Below are 21129 nucleotides of genomic sequence, written 5' to 3' on the forward strand. Positions count from 1 at the left end.
GCACTTTCTCCCTCCCTTATAAGAAAGGAAAGAGTAAAGCATATGGCTTATGTGTACATAAATACACATACTGGTGATAATTTTCTGTATTAGTAGTTAAAGAGCTTTATCTCTCCTTTTAAAAAAAAAAACAATTGCATGCTATTCTATTCTAAGGTATACCATAATTCACTTGAGCAGCATTCCAATTACTGAGACTTTAGTTTTTTTCAACTTTTGTCTAAGATATGAAAATGTCTTTGTGCACATCATTTTACACATTGCAAATATATCTATGTGATAAATTCCTACCAATAGAATGGCTGGGTCAAACTGGCATTTGTCTTGTTAGTAAATTTAGCCAAATTATTCTTCATAGAACATCTCATCAGTATTATGAAAGGTTTCTTTTCCCTACACCCTTGCCCACTCAGTGTATCATCAACCTTTTTAATCTTCTAAACAAGAAAAACGATGATATCTGTCATTTTTATTTGAATCCTTTATTCTTTTTGTGAGTGAATATGAATTTTTTCATGTGTTGTAGAGTCATTTTTATTTCCTTTTCTATGCACTGTTTGCCACATTATTTTGTCAATTTTCTCTTTTGGATTATTGGTCTCTTACTTAGGCAAATATAGTTTACATCTTGAAGTAAAAACATGGTTTTCTAAAATAAAGGTTTTAATGAAGATTTTCTATGAGAAACAGATTCTAGTCTTAAGGTTATAAACTGAAAACATCAAAACTAAACTTTGAATTGCATAGGAATGGTTTTTGCTCTTCTTAGCCATCAATCCTGGACAGAGTTTCAAAGAGATGACAAATTGTTGCACAAATACATATTTTTATAATTTTTAACCGATATGTAAATATTTGCTTTCATTTTCTTATTTAACAATATATTGATGACTAGAACAGATTGTGTCTTTCCAAAGTGCCCGTGTCAACTGACTCTCATTCTTTCAAAATTCATTGCCTAAAGAAGGTGTGTGGCTTCTCCCTGCATTGTATTTTCTAGCCAAATCTGAAATAACTATCTGGAAGCTTAACATTTTATTCCCACACTTATTTTTTCTTGTGAAAATCAAAACTACGCTTTCCCAGTCTTCATGAGTAACCACAGTGGTTTGCCATTTGACTTGCCAGTTGTATTAGTGTACGGAGATGTAATTTATCTGCATCAAGAGAGTTAATTCTGAGAAGCTGGGGGCTTTCTAACCTCTTTACCCTTCTTGGACACCAGTTTTCTATCATTGCTATTTGTTTTATTCTTTGCAGTCAGAATATCATTCCTCTTGACATACAAGAAACAAACCCAATAGAAATTAAAAGGTTTCAATTCCTGTTTTCCATTCACCAATATTATACCATTTTCCCCTAAAGCAGTTCTACCCTATCCTAGATCATTCTCTTGCTTGAAATACACCTTAAAAGTAATTTTGTCACCGTATATCTTTTTATACTTTCTTGAAGTAATGCTTTTACTGCATATTAGAATTTTAATTTTTACTTAACAGTTCTTCACTGCTCCCTTAGAAGGAAATTTAGATAATAGGTTGAAGGAAGTTATAAAAGAACATCAGAAGCCATGCTATCATTTTTTTATATACTCTAAAGAAAACTCTGCTCTGCCCATGGATGTCATCTCTTTCTGAATTTGTGTGGAAGAGTAAAATGGGAACACTTCCAATAGTTTTCAAACAACTTCTGCTTAAGTGGATGAATAGACCACCTGGTTTACTAACTGTATTGCCCAGGGGATGGCTTTGATTGGCAGACAGAATGCAATGTAGAAACAATGGAAGATAAATGAGGAAGGTGTTAAACTTGCAAGTTGCCTCCCTTGGTGCCACTGAGAGTTGGTAGAAAATAACAGGTTAGGATTTCAGATGCATTCAGAAATGCTATGCACTTGCAATATGTAATACTTAAAACAACTCAATCCTTCTAATCACAACTTTTTAAAAAATTTAGCCACCTTTCTCCATTGTCTCTTTATATTCATGAAGCTGTTTATTCGCAAAGCCGTATCATTTAAAGATAAATGTTATATCCATAAGTATGTAAATGAATTAATATCTGGGAAGCATTAATAACACTTATCCATTCCTTGTTCTACTATATGCTATCTAGAGCCATGTTTCTTAAAATTTAATGTGAAACTGAGGTTGCTGGTCTGTGGAACCACAGTTTGAGAAACACTGTCATACATTATTAAGTTGATAAATTGTCACCCATACAATAAATATGCAGGAGAAGTTGAATGGGTATGTCTTGGAGCCAGATATTGATTCTCAGAATGACAGCTTCTTCATTTATTTCTCAGTGATCCTCATAACCCTTCCTTATACTGGGCAGTGAGAAAAAATTATCTCACTCTGAAACAGTGATTTCACCAGTCTCTCTTTATGGGTTGGGACCTCCTGGATAATGACCAGTCTTTTAGATTTCCTTGCTCTCCTCCTGCTCCTCTCCAAAATGACAACTGGGTTGACAGATGAGGGAACATTATACATGACCTAAGATCTCTATGCAGGTACTTGCAGTCTCCTCTGACCCTCTGCTCTCTGCAACAATTCCCCTTGTCTGCCTGATAAGCCTCTACCCTGCTGACCTTGTGGCTCTGAGCTCATATTTTCATCAGGAAATACGGTGCTCTGCTGACTAAACTATATCAGTCACTAAAGGGATCCTTAAATCTCTGAGTTACTGCTGAAGAACACTTAAAATTCTAAACATGTAATTATACACCTCTAAAAACAAGCATGACTATCATTATGTGTAAGGCTGTCTGCCAAAAAATTAGAGCAACATGAAGCCACTTGTTACATTTTCATTTAGCTGGGGAGGAAATGAACTTGGTATTTACAGGTAGAACACTTTATCAGATGCTGGGGGGAAAACAAAAGCAAGATCAATTGTAGCCATAATCTCTGTGACTATATTTTCCAATGGGGGAAAAAAGGAATAAGAAATATCTATTTTAAATAAAGCTATTTCACTCTTCAGTTACCATCTCAAGAGCTCATACCAATTTAAATATCCATTCATATTTGAGAGTTGAGAAAAATTACCAATGATAATAATATAATTTTTATTGGCAAAATAATATAAAGATGCATGTCTCTAATGAAACTTTGTAACATTTTGAAGGGTTTTAAGTAATATTTAATATATTAAGTAATACTTGATATATTTAAATTCAGAATTAACTTAGATGCTATCAGTATGAAAATATTTATAAAGTAACATGATCCTCTCCAATGAAGATATAACCATCCAGACTTTATGCATTGAATTTGCTGCTTAGAAATGCCATAGCAATATGTCCTCTTGAATATACAATTCTGTATACTGAGACTTCGATTATTATGTTAAGTTCTATAGCACTGAAGAGTATATTATGATTCTAATTAACAAATACAATTCTGTTATATAAATACCCCTATCATTTAATAGGCAAAATTAGCTGATGCTACTATGCAATTTTTGTCAGCTTTACTCAACTAAGAATAACCTTATATTCCAAATACTCCCAAATTGCCATATGCCTACTTTTTTCCTATTCATATCATTTTTCCCCTTATTCTTACTGACCCCCCTTTGAGTAGTAGTGTCAGTGGAATTAGACTCATGCATTCACATACTGAATGAATGGATCAGTGTGTGATTTGTGATACATAAAATATAAACATCATATATTTTATATATATGTTTTATATATCATGAATCTGATATATAGGATATGTAAAATATAAATATCTTATATATTTTTATATCATATATATATATATATATATATGTGCATTTAGGAGATATCAAACCCTACAATATATATCTGACATATATTTTGATAAAGAAACACCCTAGGGTTAACTGCTTAAATTATTACTTAGTGTAAATGCATTTAATTTGTTTTGTAATTTCAAAATGATACATATAAAAAAAATGTAGAGTTTGCATGCTTAATACATCTGAAGCTACAGTTTCCAAATCCTGAACACTTCAGTGCCCCCCTGGACATAATGAATATTTGGCAGTTACTGAGCATAACAGGGCACAAATAATAGTTAATGAAGGCATCCATAATTATTTAAATTAGACTATTTTAAGAAAAGTTTAAATTTTAACATTAAACAGCTTAAAATTATAATAATTGATTGTATAACATACTGGTCATTAAAATGAGATTGGTATTTTTATTTTATTTTTGAGACGGAGTTCGCTCTGTCACCCAGGCTGGAGTGCAGTGCCGTGTGATTTTGGCTCACTGCAACCTCCGCCTCTTGGGTTCAAGCAATTCTCCTCCCTTAGACTTCTGAGTTGCTGGGAATACTGGTGTCCACCACTATGCCAGGCTAATTTTTGCATTTTTAGTAGAGACGAGGTTTCACCATGTTGGCCAGGCTGGTCTCAAACTCTTGACCTCAAGTGATCCAGCCCTCCTCAGCATCCAAAAGTGCTGGGATTATAGATGTGAGCCACCATGCCCGGCCGAGATTGGCATTCTTGAAATTAATACATTTGGTAAGCATTTAGAAGGCAAAACATGGAAGCACTCACAATAACATATAGGATCCAACTAAAATTCTCCTTATTGAAACATGAAATTACAAAGCCATGTGTGCATACTTTTAATTTTTAAGACTTTTTTGAAGGAACTTTTGTGAACAAGTAGAAAAAATGTGGATACATAGCATCGCTGTCTTTAAAATTATTTGATGAAATAGGTGATAAGAAACACAGAATTAATAATTCATGTAACATTTATTACAATACATCTTCTGATATTAGCATAGTAATAAGTATTCATGATTTACATAATTGGAGAGATAACACAAATACAAATTATGCACACACACATACACACATACACGTTCCTATGCTTCACTCAGAACTCAAGAGATGCTATTTGAACTTTATAATGTGTATGCCATTATAACTAAAGTCAGATTTGTTATAGACAGTATTGTTATTTTATTATCTTTAATATCTTCAATAAGTCCATTATAATGGTGGTATTAAGTTTGCTTATGACTAGGTTAAACAGAACTTTGGACTCCATAAAAATAAGAACAAATATTTAAAATGGCTTTAGAATAGAAAAGTAATCTGGTAAAAGTATTCTTGATGTTAATAGAAACAAAACAATGTGCTCGTTAGATTAACAATGAATAATCAGATTGTTCCACTTTTTCACTAACGTAAATAATGCTGAAACAACATTCTTTGTATGTCTCCTCAGATATACATATGAAAATACCTAGAAGTAGAATTGCTACCTCATTAGAGTATTCACATCTTTAATTTTATTATATATTGCAAATTGTTTTTCCACCAGCAGCAAGAAGTGGCAGGAATTTATTATTTTAATTTGCATATCCCTGGTTGAACAAGTTTTCAAGTTTGTTGGGCAGATATTTCCTTCTGTAAGTTGACTCTTCATATACTTGCCCCAATTTTCCATTGGATTGTTTACTTTCTCTTACTGATTAATATGAGTTCTCTGTATATTCTGGATTCTAGTAGAGTTCTGGATTATATGCACCTAGTAGATGAGTCTATAATTCCTTATCCAATATCTTCTCATTGACTTTTTAGGAGACAGGTGAAAATGATCACTTAGCAGTACATATGGAAATAATGACTTATAAGCATATAAAAGTTAAGTGCAACAGGCCAGATAAAGACCTGGTATCCCAGACAAAGACTGACATATTGAGTAACCTGGGAATTGTCTTTATTCCATAATGTGTCCTTTTCCTTGATTTCAGAAACACATATATTTGCTGTTTTCTTTACATGTTTCAGAAGAGTATTCATTAAAGGGAATACAAATATATTGTTGCTGTCTTTAAAAAAAAAAAAAAAAAAAAAAACACGAGTTTAATTCAGTTGCCCATTCGATTGCTTGAGTTTATAACTTACGGTAGCACTTAGAGTTGTTTTAGATAATGACTATAATTTTGGTACAGAACCTAATAGTAAAAACAAAACATTTTTAATTTTATTTAAAGTGCATGTCAGTCATAAAGCCAGAATTGAATTGTTCTTTTCTTACCTTTAATGAAAATTAGCCTAATTGCTATTTTATGTTTTAAAATAAACTTCTACTGTTTAATAATAGTTACAGGTTTAAGTAAATATTCTGTTAAGACTTAAAGAACCATGTCCAATTACTGTATGAGTAATAACTTAGAGATGCTCTAAATTGGTTTAAAGTAATGCAAGTATCACTGGCCACAATTCAGAGATAAGTCAAAATCACTTTTCTGTAATATTTGCTTTTCTTGTATATAGATCTATTGTATTCCCTAATCCTTTTGGGATATATAATCCAGTGATATTAGGACCAATTCATCCAGAAACTGAAACATGCAGTGACAGAGTTCATCAGGACCACACTCAAATGAATGTTAAGAGTCATAGCATGATAAAAGTGCATCTGAAAGAGTATATGAACAGATGACATTGCATACAATATTGCATATAAGAAAGAGGAAGGAAAGATATTCATATTATGTCATTCTAATTCATGTACACTGAAAATATAGACCATGAACAGACATTCTTTCATTTGTTCCTTCATATATTCAATAATAGAATGCTTCTCGACCACAGATGATTCCAGGGGAAATTTGCAATTGCTGGAGATATTTTTGGTTGTCACACGTGGGGGAGGAGAAAGTGCTACTGGCATCTTGTGAATAGTGACCAGACACGCTGCAAAATATCCTACAGCACACAGAGTAGCTCCCTACAAGAAATAATTATCCAGTCCCAAATGGCAATAGGGCTGAAGCTGAGAAACCCTGATTTAAGCTCACATTACATCCTAATCGAAACTAATTTGTTCGATTCTGAGCCATGGGATTCATCAAATAAAATCTATTTTTATTGGTACCATATTTAAATAAATTCATAGAACCGGTGGTATAGTAATTATGTTTGCAGGATTTGCCTCAGACTATGGTTCAAATCTCAGATTCACCATATGTTAGCTTGTACCCTAAGCAAGTTTCTAACCTTCTGTGACTCTACTTTTTGAATATAAAAAATGTTAATAGTATGTGTGGAGAGGCTCTACAATGGAGATTGAGTGAGATTAATTAAGGTGATTTATGTTAAGTGCATAGCAGGGTGTTTGCACTTAGTAAGTTTTCAACAAATGGTAGCAGTTAGTATTACCTTTACATATAGTAAATCATTTCATCCTGATCTACTATGAAAAGCCTGGTCACTTACCATATTTTATTGTTTTTAAGATACCATTGATTAGAATATGCATCATTATTTTATTTTTCACCAAGAAAAATGTGCTGCCAATTTAGACTGTGACACGCTATCATTGATAAAAGGTGTCCCAATTTCAGAGCAGCTAACCTGTTGAAATAAAATGACAGTCTTATAATTGATTTTTATAAAACTCATCAAGAAGCCTTATTTGATTAGGTGCAACTGAACAATACTACATGACTGAACACATTCAGTATCAAATTCCCTTAGAAGGATATAGGAACATAGCTTAGCAGGAAGGTAGCATCAGGCATCTCTCTTTAGTAGGATTAGTATGCATAGCAATCTCCGGAGCACCACAGAGCCATCTAAGAGCTATTCAGTTCACAGCACCTGTCCACTCTCACATAGCATCTCAGGTGCACAGGAAGGAAACAAATAGAGATCCTGGCTCAACCCTGGCCTAGAAGCCTTATGCATCCCAGAGGCCAATGCCTTGTAAGATAGTTTCCAAGGTCCTCAAAAGGGAATCCCCAAAATTATGGTTTTTTTCCATTAGGCATTTATAGTTCATATGTAGAACATTTAACCAAGGTGTAATTTAACAGTCTCGAACATTTTTTTAAATCTGAAGCAATGTTGCCTGCTAACACATTTGACATTCCAACTTTATCAGTTTTCTAGGGAGAAGGGAGCTAGTAAGTTGATTGAAGGACAAATTATCATGCAGATGGGCAAAGGGTGTTTTTAACCCTTTATTCACAACAATATCTGTTTTTATTTATTTTATATTTAAAGATACTGAAACTCAGAGGAGTTAAATGACTTGCCCCAACTCATGGATTAATAAGCCTAGAACTCAGATGTTTTTATTTCTAGACTGATTATTTCCAACAACACTGTAATGTCCTAAAGCAAGAGGCAGCAAACTATGGTCCAAGGACCACATTTAGCCCTCTACCTATTTTCAGAAATAAAGTGCTATTGGAATACAACCACATTTATTTGTTCATGTTTTGGACCTGACTACTTTCATGCTGCATTGGCAGAATTTGGGTATGAGGAGAGAAAACATAACCCACGAAGTCTAAAATATTTACTATATGGTGTTTTATAGAAAATGTTTACTAACCTCTGCTCTAAAGTATAATTATAAATTGGCTGAGTGCGATGGCTCACACTTGTAATCCCAGCAGTTTGGAAGGCCTAGGTGGGTGGATCACGAGGCCAGGAGTTCGAAACCAGCCTGGCCAACATGCCAAAACCGCATCTCTACTAAAAATACAGAAATTAGCCAGGCTTGGTGGTGCATGCCTGTAATCTCAGCTAATCTGGAGGCTGAGGCATAAGAATCACTTGAGCTCGGGAGGTGGAGGTTGCAGTGAGCTGAGATCATGGCACTGCATTCCAGCCTGGGCATCAGAGTGAGACTGTCTCAAAATAATAAATCAATCAATAAATAGTAATTATAAGTTGTTTAACTCTTTCTATGAATCTATATAAGGAGTTAAAAGAAAAACATTTGTTTCTAATGTTGAATTATTTAAAACACCCATTAATTTTTTATTTTTAATTGACAAATAGTATAGTAATTATATATATTTATGGGGTACAGTGTGATGATATTTGTTTACATTGTGGAATAATTATGCATGATGAAGGATTTTAGAGCCACAAAGCCTGAACCTAACCATTTCTCTACATCAGTGGTTGGCCAACTTTTTTCTTTAAAAGGCCAGATAGAAAATATTTCAGTCAATTTTTGAGGCTTCATGGGCAATTTGGTCTCTGTTGGAAAAAGTCAATTCATGCTATGATTGGAACCTAGATAACCAGGCCCAAGAGCCCATACCCTTCACCAGTAAGGACTTAGGAAGGCAGCAAGACCGTAGGAGCACCAGTTTAAATGACAGTTTTTTTAAGCAGTGTCCTGTGCTCCTATTAAACCAGACCAGAGTTTTGGCCCTTATTTAAGAACTGTATGTATAAAGTTTTCAAAACTAAGGGCTTCAGGTTTACACAAAGTCCTTCCATTTAAACAATGCAGATTTTATCCCCTTAAGAATCTCTTCATACCTACCACCTGTTCTCTTAATTCCTTAAGTCTGATCTTAATACAGCAGCCAGAATGATCTATTTAAAAATAAGTCAGATCACATCATTCCTCTGCTGAAAGCCCTCCTCTGGTTCTTAATCTCACTCAGGATAACAGCCAAAATCCTTCCAAAGATGCCCTGTAGGACCGATCCTCCTCCATCCCCAACTCTCTGGCTATCATTCCTACTACCCTCCCCTTGCTCACTGGATTCCACTCACCCTAGGGTCTTTTTCTTTTTTTTTTTTTTGATTGAACATACACATACAGCCTTGTGCCTGGGCCTTTGCACTTGCTGTCTTTGCATAGATTGTTTTTCCTGAGATAGCTGCATGAATCGCTCCCTCACTTTGTTCAGATCTTTACTTAAGTACCACCAACCTACACGGCGAGGCTTTCTCTGGAGGCACTTTCTAAACCCTCCACATCCCACCTCCCTTTGCCCCATACATAAGTCTCTCATTCCCATCCACTGCTTTAATGTTTCTTTAGCACTTTTCACTATTCAAAGCACTGTAATTTGTCTTTTATTGTACATTATCACCATTAGAATGTAAGTTTTATGAGGACAAAATAGTCTGTTTTATTCACTGTTACATATCTAGTACCTCAAACAATGTTTAGCACATAATAAGTAATCTGTAAATATTTATGCAATGAATCAAGTGATTTTTGGAAGACTTCTGTAAGATTTCATTTGCCAAAAGAATTCTGCCAAAAGGACTTTGAAACCTCCACTTGAAGAGTGGAGAGCTTCCACAGAGGCTTCTGGATGTCACTTGATGATCAAACCTATGTCCACTCTTTCACTGGCCTTGAACATTTCCAGTATGCAGCTTAGTAGATTCTATCTTCTCAGTTTCACAATACTTGTCAGTTTAAAAATCAATACTGCATTATGCTTTGTATATTTGGACAGATTATTTTTGAAATCCATAAATCTCTAAGTTTTTTTAAGTCTCCCTTTGCTGAGCTGCCCTTGATTGGTTGAAAATGGAAAGAGAGAACCTGTCATTCTTTGTCAATCAGCTTGGCACGTACTTGACAGCATGTAGTTATAGTGAAAGAAAGCTGCAGTGCAGTGGTCTAGCAAACCTAATTGTAGATAAATAAAAGAATAGTCACCCAACATGAGAGGAAAAAGAAAGAAACTCAAGTGCACAATGTTGTGTTTTTCTATCCATCAGCCTTCATTTGTCAGAGTCTGCCTGACAACCTGGGCCGTAGAAGTCAGGCTCCAACACAATACTGATTCCATTTCATATTTTGTTTCTTGCCACCCTTTTTAGCAGTTTCTATGTGGAATAAGAGATAGTGAGGTCAATATATGTGACCAAGGCACATTTATTTTAAAGGCTTACCTTGGTCTTTTCATCCCAGAAATCATATATTTTTGTTTACTTTACTATAATATTGTGTCAACTCTTGCTACAGTAACAAACAATGGCAAAATTCCAGTAAGATATAACAGCAAACATTTATTACTCACTCATATGTCTGCAGATCAGCTGCAGCTTTACTCCACACTATGAATCAATCTTTTCATTGTAAACTGTGGATCTGCTCTAAATGTCTCCTCATTCCAGGACACCAGCCAAAAGAGCAGCTTCTATATGGCATATTATTCTCTCATGGTGGAAGATAAGAACAAGGGGAACCAGCAAATCTTGAATTGCCTTTAAAGTTCTAGCTAAGAGCTACCACATGTTTCTTCTGCCCATGGTCTATTGATCAAAGTAAAGTACACAGTCAAGCCCAAAGTCAATGGGAAGAGAAATATATTCACTCCAGGGCAGCCATATTAGAGAGGAAATGAATAATAATGAACTAGCAAATCAATCATAGTATCCACAAAAACCTTAGAATTTCATTGATTCCAAAATGCATTTTTAGTATTTCAATGTCTCTGAACTTGAGATATATGGTACAATATATAGTGTTTACAAAGCGTAGGTTATTTTTTTTTTTTGATTTCTTAGTTTGTATAACAATAGTGGCCCTTATAATCAATGATAGATTAAACCGTTGATTGTGGTCATTGACAAAATAGCCAAATGGCAGAAGGTACTCTTTATAAATAAGTTAGTTATAAGTGGGAGCTAAATGATAAGAACACATGGACACATAGAGGGGAACAACACACGCTGGGGCCTATCAAAGGGTGGAGGTTAGGTGGAGGGAGAGGATCAGGAAAAATAACTAATGGGTACTAGGTTTAATATCTGGATGACAACATAATCTGTAAAACAAAACCCCCATGGCACAAGTTTACCTGTGTGACAAACCTGCACATGTACTCAAAATAAAAGTTAGAAAAAATTAAGTGAACAGAAACTTATATTTGCAAAAAAAAAGTTGTCATTTTTATCTCGAACTTCTTTTTTCAGTAGCAATATTTATATCTCATTCAGATCAGCTTACTTGGTTCGAAAACCATGCATTAATAGCAGATCTCATGTCTATCTATTCATATATTCTTATGCATTCATTTATAAATATATATTCATTCATATATATTTAGAAGATCAATTGGAATACATAAGTGCCATTCCCTTATTTAAAACCCTTTTGATGAGTTCATGTGCTTTGCAGGGACAGGGATGAAACTGGAAACCATCGTTCTTAATAAACTGACACAAGAACAGAAAACCAAATACCACATGTTCTCGAACTCATAAGCCAATGTTGAACAATGAGAACACATGGACACCGGGAGGGGAATATCACACACCGGGGCTTGGGGGATTAGGAACTAGGGGAGGAATAGCAGTGGATGGGGGATTGTGGAGTGATAGCCTTAGGAGAAATATCTAATGTAGATGACTGGGCGACAGACGCAGCAAATCACCACCATGTCACGTGTATACCTATGTAACAAATCTGCATGGTCTGCATATGTACCCAGAACTTAAAGTATATTAAATCAATCAATCAATCAATCCCTTTTTGTAGCTTCTCTACTACAGTTCTGAGGGTAGTATACAAGATTCTTCTTTTCTCTGGCTTTTGTTTTCTACTTCTACTCCATTACTTTCCGTTCCCTTACATGATATCTCCATACTGCTTCTGCTTCCTGTCTTTGCATATTCCATATTCCCTCTTGGAGTACATTCTCTCTTCCATCCATCCCCTTATAATAAGGTGCATGAGCTGGTTGTGCTCCCAGCCTTTCTGTCCTGACCTTCTTGTCTATCAAGCACAGAACTGATCAGTTCTTGCTCTGTGCTCCATTGTACATTGCACTTTGCTGGTTGTTATACCTGACACGCTCTAAGTTTATTATGTATCTGTGTGTCTGCATTCCCAATTCCTAACCCAGACAGTGAAACATAGCAAGCATTGAATAGATGTCTGTCAAATGAACAAATAAATAAATAAACATTTGAACATACATGGAAATGTTGTTTATGTCCTTCTTATAATGGGCTTTGAGATATATGTTCTTAATATATATATAATCATATATTCTAAGGTTATTAGTAGGTAAAATGAAAAAAATTTACAGAAATTAAGTACAAGAAAGGAAAACAAGGAAGAATTTTTCCCTGTTATACTATGTCTAAGAACACCAAATTTCTAAACATATGCCTACACAATCAGCATAATGTTGAATTAGAAAGATAAAGTTCAACAAATCAATCCTTAGAAAATATAAATATATATTAATTTACCTATGACTTGTTACTTTTATCCTCAAAGGTGTTTTTGTTTTTTTTGTTTTTTTGACTTCTCTTCATCACGAATCTTTGCTTCACTGCTTGTCAGATCAGCAACTGCCCATTATTAGTAATGCGATACAACAAAAGGTGCTGAGAGTTACTCCATTTCAAAAACCTATCAGGGCTGGATTTTAAGAGACCATGATATTCTCCTAGTGTTAGTGAACCATTACTCCCTATTACCTAATTAATACAAGTTATATTCTTAAAATTATATATGACATTGTAGTGAATGGTCAGTACTCTGAAGGAAATAAAACTCTTGTTGTATCATAAGGATCTTAACACCTAGGGCACAATCTTGTATTGGAGGGGACACTAAGACTAAGACATGGAGAAAAAAAGAACCTTAATGAACATGCTCTATTATTAGAAATGAGGTTTTTTGGTGGAAATCCAATGAATACTTTCTTGTCTGAATGTTCTTTGAAGTTGAACACTTTCTCCTTACAAAAGCTGGCCACTATAATTAGCTATGTTTCCATTTTAGTGGTGGCCTTCTTCACCTTATCTTAAATCATATAAAGATGTGATGGCATTTGTGAGATAAAAGGTTTACTCAAACCAGTTCTCTGACCTAGATATCAGAGGTTTGGTAATCATAAATCCACTAAGAGAAACTCTCAGAGCATTTTCAAGGCTATGTAAAAATTTATTTCCTTTTCTTTGAAAAGAGACAGGATTTTATCTCACTTATATTCTGGAAGAATTTTGTAGAATGTACTTGAGTTCAAGAGGGGGAGAAATAATTAACATAATATTAAGAAGCATGTCGATTTTGGAAAGACATAATAAACATATCTACACATGTACATGCATGCATGCCCACACACACACACAGTATACACAAAAGGTCAAGAAAGGAAGTAGAGATATGGTCACACATACTTCCTGGATATAATTTCAACTCTGCCATTTGTAAGCCACATGGTCTTGGACAACTGACCTAATCTCTCTCAATTTCAGCTTCCATGAAATTAGATAAAAAATTTTTTGTAGGAGTGTATATATGTATGAAAAACACAGTGTTTGACATATAATAAATGTTTTAGCAACTGTAACTAGTTAATATTATCATAGCAATTAATGTCACTATAGCAGTTACTTGCCGTTTTCAGCACAGCTAATAATTTTAGTAGCATTTTCTAATGTTTCCATCTTGTGTGCTTTCTTCAGAGTTGTTTCTCGCTCTGTTTTTTTAGCTTTTCTATGTCACATTCTATTTGCATGAAGGAATATCAAATTAAAAAATTTATTTCACATACTATTTCATTTTTAGGATAATTGTCAGTTTCTTATAGTTTATTTTCCTCATACTGACTTTAGAAAATATATACTAAAGAATATTTTCAGTGAAGTTAATTGGATTTACTACAGTTGACCCTTCAAGCAATAGTATCTTGCCCTTAATAACTGACCTAACTTTGAACTAATAAATTCAACCTGCAAATAAATGTAGTGAGGTAAATTATAGAAATTTATCTTCAAAATGGTCTTTCTAAAGTGATCTATCAAAGGTGCATTTAATTAGAGGTCCAGTTCTCCAAAAATGTGCCAAGGAAAAGTAACCACAAAGAATTGAGAGCTGAAATGAATTCTTTCACCCGTTGCTCTATTTCTATAGAACTGAGAATAAATCTAATCTAGGTACTTAGAATCTGTATTATGTCATTGAAGGATGAAGAGATGACAATAGTGATGATAGAAAGAGATGGTAATAGAAAATGTATCAATAAAAGGAAATGATGTGACTATGCAATGCTCATTCACCAGAGGGCTAAATCTAGGGCTATTTTGGTGACTTGAACAGGGAATATTCTATTTTCTGCAAGTAAAAAATATGGACATTTCATTTGGCATGCCACCTGCTCTTCAATCCATCATCTAGCAAGCACCTGCTTAGCACTTTGGAGCTCTAAGTAATACTTGGACTCCTCAAATGTCATCCTTGTTGCCGTTTCTGTTTATTTGCCAATAACAATTAATTAAAATTTGTTTGTGGCTGTCTTAAGGAAATTCCTTGTAGTAGTCAAGGAGACTCCTAATCCTATCTGCCAGTGCTTTCTGAATAGTGGCATCTATTCTTCATGATTTTGGGAACTATTTATGGGTGATTGAAGAATATGGGATTGATAGTGAAGGATGCTTATCATTTGGCTGCACATAAGAAACACAGATGGAAATATTGACTATTTGTGTTCATTCTCTAAAGGTATAGCATTTACACTGGATTGTACTTGTAGGTAATTTTAAAGGAATAACTATTCAGTCTTTTGAATGTGTTATAATTTTGCAAGACTTTTTAAAAATCTTACTGAGAAATTTTATCATAGAGAATGAATTAATACTCTTATAAATTTTAGGTTTGTTTCTTCCATAATTAAAAAATTATCCTAAAAGATTGTGTGTGTGTGTGTGTGTGTGTGTGTGTGTGTGTGTGTGTGTTTGTGTGTGTGTGTGTGTGTGTACTCCTTGGTTTTCCAGAACAAATGTTCCCATTCATTTGTTTTACTGACCTTGTTATAGTTGCTCGCATTGTAAGTTATATCTAGTAAGTTTAATGTTGTTACCTAAATCTGTTTGCTGAATTTTAAAAATGGGAACATGTAGTAAATTTGGGGGAGCACAGCTAGTATTTACAAAGTAAACCCAGAACATTAGATATAAACCCTCATTTCATTTTAACCTCCAGTGAAGGATATATTCAGTATTAGTATTTGTATTATTTCCTTAGCTTCCTTGCTTATCTGTAATATGTAACATGGTGGCACCCCTTTTCATATAATTCTCTCCTCACTTCTTTTTTGGGGGGTTTTACAAGTTCCTTTTCAGTCTCTTCTGCTCCTTTTATCTTTTATTAGTTCAACTTTCTTCTCTTATCCTGTGGAGGTAAATACCTAATTCTGGCTCCATCCCCTTCAGTCACTCTGCAAGTATCACTGGGACAATATTGGACAACTACTGTTTTTACCTCCAAAGCTGTATCCTTAGCCTTACCCCTAATCTGCACACTACAGTTGTTTTTCCAATTACTTTCTGTACATTTGCATCAGTGTTACTCATAGGCATCTTGACTAATGTGTCCAACCTGAAAACATTATTGCTTCCATATACAGGCTCACCTATCTGCCTTATACCTTTAGATAGTTTCTCCCAAGTTACAATATGTTGGTGATTCTGAAAATTTTCTTTTTCCCCATCAAGTCCTGCCAATCCTATATCCACAACATAAGAATGATTCTTCCTGAACATCCATGCTGCTCCTGTTTGTTCAATAAGAACTTGGACTTCTAAAGGAATTTCCTATGTTTCTTTCACCAGCCTCCTATCCTTAAAATCTTTCCTCCAATCTGCTGCTAGAGTTGTCATCTTAAAAGGGTCAAATCAGGGTTGGTATATAAGAAATTTTATAAACTACTAAGTTCTTGGTATATATAATCAACTTGAGAGAAAGAGAGGGAGAGAAAGAGAGAGAGATAAGATTTTATTCTGTCCTCTATAACACCTGAATGATTCTGTACATATTTATGTTAACAGAGCATTGTACTACTTCAAATCCTTATACAAGCCAAAATCCTCATTGCCTTATGGCAATTGAACTTGCTTTTCCCTCTGCCTGAAATAGTCTTCAATATGTTGACATGACTCATTTCTTCACTTCATTCCATTTCCTGAAGAGAGGAACAGTCTTCTGTGCTCACATTGCCTAAAATAGAGCCCACTGTCACTCTCTACTTACTCTTTTTAATCTTTCTTCATAGCATACATATACATATACATATACATATACGTATACAGGCATACCTCTGAGACGTTGAAGGTTCAGTTCCAGACCACCATAATAAAGTGAGTCACAAGAAATTTTTGGTTTCCCAGTGCATAGAAAAGTCATGTTTACACTACACTGTAATCTATTAAGTTTGCAATAATGTTGTGCCTAAAAACTAATGTGCATGCCTTAATTTCAAAATGTTACTGCAACATTCAAGCTGAGAGCCAAATCAAGAATGCAATCTTATTTACAATAGCCACAAAAAATATAATATCTAGAAATTCATCTAACCAAAGAGATGAAAGATCTCTACAGGAATAACTACAGAACACTGATGAAAAAAACCATAGATAACACAAAGAAATGGAAAAACATTCCATGTTGATGGAAAGGAAGAATCAATATCATTAAAATGGACATACTGCTTAAAGCAATCTGTAGAATCAATGCTATTCCTATCAAACTACAAATGTCATTTTCACAGAATTATTAAAAAAAAACTATTCTGAAATTCATATGAATCTAAAAAAGAGTCTGAAGAGTAAAAGCAATCCTAAGTGAAAAGAATAAAGCATGATATTAACCAACTTCAAACTACACTATAAAGCCACAGTTACCCAAACAGAATGGTACTTGTACAAAAACAGAAACTTAGACCAGTAGAACAGAATAGAGAACTGAGAAATAAAGCTGCATACCTACAGCCATCTAATCTTTGATAAAGTAAACAAGAATAAGAAATGGGGAAATGACTCCCTACTCAATAAATGGTGCTGGGATGGCTGGCTAACCATATGCAGAGGAATGAAACTGGACTCCTACCTTTTACTATATACAAAAATTAACTCAAGTTGGATTAAAGATTTAAAAAAATAAAATCTCAAACTAGGAGAATCCTAGAAGAAAAGCCACGAAACACTATTCTAGACATCAGTTTTGGAAAAGAATTCATGACTAAGTCCTTAAAAGCAAATGTAACAAAACCAAAAATTAATAAGTGGGATCTAATTAAACTAAATAGCTTCTACACAACAAAAGAAACTATCAACAGAGTAAACAGACAACCCACAGGATAGGAGTAAATATACACAAACTATCCATCAGAAAAAGACCTAATATCCTTAATCTTTAGGGAACTTAACAGGCAAAACACAGCCTGTTTTAAAAACACGGGGCAAATTAAAAAGGGGGGCAAATGACATAAACAGATAGATACTTCTCAAAAGAAGACAAACAGGTGACCAACAGATATTTTAAAATGTTCCACATCACTTATCATCAGAAAAATGCAAATCAAAACCACAATGAAATACCATCTAACACCAGTCAGAATGCCTATTATCAAACTCTCAAAACCCCACAGATGTTGGTGAGCTTGCAGAGAAAAGGGAACATTATACACTGTTGGTGGGAGTGTAAATTAGTTCAGCCACTGTGGAAATCAGTTTAGAAATTTCTCAAAGAACTTAAAATGCACTATCATTCAACCCAGCAATCCTATTAGTGAGTATATATCCAAAAGAAAATAAATCAAGACCAGTGCTACCGACATGGGAGTGGGTAATGCATCCTCTTGCCATTCCCTGTGTTTGGTCCTTGCCTGTGACGGTGGGAAAAGCAAATGGCCTCGCTGTACTACAACCAGGGCTGCAGTCAGCGCTTTGATCCTGAGACCAATTCTGATCATGCTTGCACATACCACCCAGGTGTTCCAGTCTTTCACGATGCATTAGAGGGTTGGTCTTGCTGTAACAGAAGAACAACTGATTTTTCTGATTTCTTAAGCATTGTTGCCTGTACAAAAGTTATACATAATAGTGAGAAACCACCTGAGCCAGTCAAACCTGAAGTCAGGACTACTGAGAAGAAGAAACTATCTGAATTGAAACCCAAATTTCAGGAACACATCATTCAAGCCCCTAAGCCAGTAGAAGCAATAGAAAGGCCAAGCCCAGATGAAGAATTGACAGATTTGGAATTAAAAATATCTGCCTCTCTGAAACAAGCACTTGATAAACTATCATCAGGGAATGAAAGAAGATAAGAAGGAAGAAGACAATAATGACATTAATATTGGGACCTCATTTAAGAATGGAGAGTGTTCGAAGACATATCCGGGTCTAGAGAGTCTAGAAGTTTTCTGTGTATATCATTCTGGAGTACCTATTTTCCATGAGGGGATGAAATACTGGAGCTGTTGTAGAAGAAAAACTTCTGATTTTAATACTTTCTCAGCCCAAGAGGACTGTACAACAGGGAAACACATGTGGACTAAAAAGCATGCTGGGGAAAAGTTGTTCTATGTAGACATGACTGGCATGAGAGTACAGGTAAAGTTATCATTTCAGTAGATGCTAAAAATTCACTTCTAGAACTTAGTCGAGTAGAAGCGAATAGCACATTGTTAAATGTGCACATTGTATTTGAAGGAGAGAAGGAAACAGATCAAAATATGAAATTATGGGGTGTGATTGATGTAAAGTGAAGTTATGTAACTATGACTGCAACAAAGATTGAGATCACTATGAGAAAAGCTGAACCGATGCAGTGGGTAAAACCTTGAGCTGCCTGCAGCAAAAAAGCAGAAAAAAACAAAAAGATGACACAACAGATCGAGTAGGAGATGAGAGGAAGGCTATTATGTATTTCAGAATTCTTAATACCGTGTGATGTGGTGGCTTGCTGCTGTAATCTTTTGTTTTTCTGTGTGTTACTGAATCTGGCATTTCAGAGTTAACATTAGGTTCTTAAAAGCTAAAGTCAGTTTGTCTTTTTGTGCCTCTCATCTTTGTTATACATTAAATTATGCACACAATTTAGCTTAGAAGGAATATATAGAAGAAATGCAATTTTAATTTAAAGGAAATCAATGAAAGGATTAAGCATAAAATAACAGCATTTTAATTTTTCATAGAAATGGGTTTTCTGAGATACTGTTATAATCAATAACATGAAGATGTAAAATTTCCCAAGAAAAATTGTTAAAGTAAATCTAAAAGTAGAAGAGTAGATTCTGTATTTAACTCTAGGAGGTTAGTTAGATAGAAAATAATCTGTGCCATGAAACTTTCAACTGCCTGTGTGAACAAAAGTCTCTAGTAATGCCCACCTTAACTCAATTCCCATAGGCTTAAAGTTGCAACAGTATTTATTTGCCCATTCAACAATTTTTTCTTTAGCACCTACTATGTGTTAGGCGCTTCTAGGGATATGAGTGAACAAGGTAGTTATAGGTCTTACTCTCATAGAGGATAATTCTTTAGGAATGGTCAAAACTAGACATGCACACACAGTTTGACTAATTGTGATGTGTTTTGAAGAAGGCAGCAAAGGAATTGGAACAGTTTAAGTAAGACTGCAGGTTGGCAGTGGGAACAATGGTCTTTGCTATCATTTTTCAAAAATCCCAATGAATGGGAATGACTATTGTTGCATTAAGTTGCATGTCCCCTGCTGACCCATAGTGATTATCTATTATCAGAGAGATAGGACTGGTTTTTCAGCATGAGATAATATTAGTCAAACAAATTCAGATGATGAAACCAAAATTTCTTAATGCTTAGAAGTAACATTAATTTGATCAAGTCACTTAGATGATGTGTTATTAAAAAGTTGTGAGATATGAAGAAGTAGCTGTTACTACTGCCAATAGCATAAACGTTAGATCCAGATCTAAGTGTGTTTGAATATTAACTTGCCTACATCCCATGAGGTTCTGGGCAAGCTATTCTCATCATTGTCCCTACCATCACTACTATCCCACCCACCCTTGCTTAATTTTCTTATCTGTAAAGTGGGAATCTATATGAATCGGGGTTGGGGAAGGCAAATAGTAGTCATTATACAAATGGTAACTATGCCATCATCAATAATATAGTCTACAGCTATGATGAAGCTAATCAGAAAACATTGTCTATTATCAGTAATTAGCAATATCAATAAATATCATAAGAGAAGTCCCAGCTGTCAGTGAATAAATAGAAAATAGTGCTTTGTCTTAGAGAAACATATACAAAATAAATGGTGGTGACATTGATTTAAGTTAACTCATCAGTTTATATGTATAATGCATATATAATTTTAAATATATAATTTAGACATTGTACATGGTTTTGGCTTGGTAATATATGATATGCCTAAATCACAAATGTATAGGTTGAAAGTTCAGTTACTTTTTTCCTTTCCTTAAATCATTTTTACTTTGCTGAAGATAGGCTCTTTTCTCTACTTCTTTAGAATAATATATTTTATTTTCTCTTAAAGTATTTTGAGACCATGTAGCCATTTACTACACCAAAATGGTTTTGTTTTTTGTTGTTGTGGTT

At 34.4% G+C, this 21129-nt stretch overlaps 1 protein-coding gene and 1 pseudogene across 10 annotated transcripts in view; both read left to right on the forward strand.

Moving 5' to 3' along the window:
* The window catches only part of DMD (dystrophin), a 2133401-nt gene that overhangs the window by 1367658 nt on the left and 744614 nt on the right, over window positions 1-21129 (forward strand). The gene's annotated exons all lie outside the window — the stretch shown is intronic.
* Window positions 18344-19474, forward strand: LOC108317800 (annotated as a pseudogene). The gene has a single exon (XR_005203382.1). The product of XR_005203382.1 is annotated as a cysteine and histidine-rich domain-containing protein 1-like (transcript).

The sequence above is a fragment of the Cebus imitator genome, unplaced genomic scaffold (assembly GCF_001604975.1).
Source record: "Cebus imitator isolate Cc_AM_T3 unplaced genomic scaffold, Cebus_imitator-1.0 Scaffold208, whole genome shotgun sequence".
Classification (NCBI taxonomy): domain Eukaryota; kingdom Metazoa; phylum Chordata; class Mammalia; order Primates; family Cebidae; genus Cebus; species Cebus imitator.